The sequence below is a fragment of the Chrysemys picta genome, chromosome 3 (genome assembly GCF_011386835.1).
Source record: "Chrysemys picta bellii isolate R12L10 chromosome 3, ASM1138683v2, whole genome shotgun sequence".
Classification (NCBI taxonomy): Eukaryota; Metazoa; Chordata; order Testudines; family Emydidae; genus Chrysemys; species Chrysemys picta.
Genome location: NC_088793.1, coordinates 159,771,089 through 159,773,847, shown reverse-complemented (window position 1 = coordinate 159,773,847; position 2,759 = coordinate 159,771,089).

Sequence of the window (2,759 nt, the reverse complement as noted above, 5' to 3'; positions counted from 1 at the left end):
TCACAGTTTTCTCTTAATCCCTGCTGCTGACTATTGCACAGATTCGCCTGACTGGTTTTATTTTCTTGCACATGTGTGTTCATGCACCTGCATTGGTGCATTTGACCATGTGTGTACTGTAGCATATAAATTTCTTCCTAAAATCCAAATCTGTAGTTTTTGTGTAACCATTGACCAGATCTTCCCCAAAAAACCTTCCAAAAGCTTATTTTATGAACTTGCATATTTACTGGCATTTGGACCCTGGCATTGTATTATCCCCTACTTTCTGGAACTAAGTGACCTGTTTGATTTAAATTCACTGTAAATGTTTGCTGGCTGTGTACAACTCAAGTGTTAAATAATGGCATTACATAAGCCAGGTTGTAACCTTGTGCTGGTCCCAGGCTGTAGCTGTTTTCAGTAACCACAAGATAGTAGCTTTAAAAACTGATTAAAAGAATGAGTTTGTGCTCTTAAACTTTGTTGCTACTCAAGATTTACTTTTGTTTACTCACTACATACCATAGGCTTTAAAATACAAGTAGTCTTGCTTGTGGGCAAGGAATATTGTTATAGCCATGTTGGTCCCGGGATAATGAGACAAGGTGGGTGAGGTAATATCGTTTATTGGACCAACTTCCATTGGTGAGAGAGACAAAGCTTTTGAGCTTACACAGAGCTCTTCTTCAGAAAGTAAGAGTGTAACAGCTAAATACTGTGACACTTTTAGTACCTTTACCAGCCTGAAGAGCTCTGTGTAGCTTGAAAGCTTGTCTCTCTCACCAACGGAAGTTGGTCCAATAAAAGATATTAGCTCGCCTACCTTGGCAAGGAATATAGACATTTTAGTCTGAAAATAAGTAGAGGGTGCTATTCTGTAACGGGTGATTCCCTTTTGAGTTCTTATGAAGCGGGCGATTTTGTTAAGGTATTTAAATACAGACACTCCATTCTTTGAGTTAACTATTTCATTTGCTTAAGCATTTAGAAAGCCTAATTGGGGGGCTTCAGTCGGTCTGCACATATATGTGTATATAATAAATTTCCTTCTGCTAAGGTTTCCTTTAGTAATTTTTAAAAAGATAATGTATTTCATAAGGTGACTTTTTAATATTTATTAACATCAGCATTAGTAGGCCTCTCCCTTCTTACAGTGAGGACGTGGTTTAGTGATGACCTCTGTCTGAGGGTGCAATTTTACATTTAATTACACCCAGAAAAAAAAGTTGATGTAAACGTCTGATATCTGACTTGATACGTGTGCTTGTACTTCACAGTGGAGGCAAAATTTGCAGCCACAAAGAAGGCAGACACTAGAGTACTAGCTGAACATCAGGCTCTTGGTGTTTTTGTCCTTTTAAAATATTTAACACGAGGGCTCATAATAGCTTAATAATTAAAGCAAAACATGTCCTTTATAGAAAAATAATTCTAAATGCAATTAATACACATATGATGTGTGTCTCACTCCATGGTCCACGTTACTAGGTTAATAAGAAATGTAATCATTTAGCACGTAACACTCTTTACATCCAAAGGACTAAATCATGTCCTTGAATGTGCATGCCCATCTCTCATGGGCTTCTATTGGAGTCTTGTATGTGCATCCAAGTGCAGGATTTGATCCATTTATGTATTTAGTATGACTAATTGGCTGATATACCATGACAATACAATACCTGTGCATAGTCTAAGAAAGAAAGCAGACACTTGTTTATGTACAGTATTGTATAGCCAACTTTGCACTTTAGAAACTCTAATCATTCATTTTCAGTACTGTAGAATGTGCTTGTAAATACTCCTTTATTTTTGTTTCTGTTGTACTGATTGCTGCAGTCTGATACTAGTGAGATTTCATGGGAAAACATAAAATTAAAATGTATTGTCCACTGTATGTATAAAATAAACTGTTAATGCAATTCTTGATATGCTGCTTCATTTCTTAACAGGCATAAATGTACATTGCATGCTTTCCAAATTCCACACTTGATTTTTTTCCCCACTTCTGGTGCCAGCAGTGGCGAAAGCAGAAAAGTTGTAAGGCTTTAACTTAGCATTTGGACTAGGATGTTAAAGTTCCTGATTAGGCTCTCAGGTTCTTACATACTGATACCTAATTGTCTCTCAGAATTAGAAGGTTCCAGGTTGCCTTTTATTAATCATGACACTAATGTCTATGACATGGACTGTTCTGATCCTTTACACCAGAGGTGGGCAAACTATGGCCTGCGGGCCACATCCAGCCCGCAGGACCCTCCTGCCCAGCCCCTGAGCTCCTGCCCCGGGAGGCGATCCCCCGGCCCCTCCCCTGCTGTTGCCCCTCCCCTGCAGCCTCAGCTCGCTCCACCGCCGCTGCAATGCTCTGGGCGCCAGGGCTGCGAGCTCCTGCCGGGCAGCGCAGCTGCAGAGCCCGGCCTGACCCGGTGCTCTGTGCTGCGCAGTGGCATGACTGCCTGTCCTGGTGCTCCAGGTAGTGCGGTAAGGGGACAGGGAGCAGGGGGTGTTGAAGAGAGGGCAGAGGAGTTCGGGGTTGTGGTCAGAGGGTGGAGTGTGGATAAGCAGGGCCGCCGAGAGTGGGTTCGGGACCCAGTGAGAAAAAATTTTTGGGCCCCCCAGCAAGGGCAGACCGGCTAAACAGGGCCGATGGAGGGTGGGGAAGCCAGGCCCCCTTCTGGACCGCCGGTCCCTGGTAATTTGTACTGGCTTCCCCACGCCCTCGTCTGCCCTGTGGATAGGGGTCGGGGTGGTCAGAGGGCGGGGGACCACAGGGGTTGAAT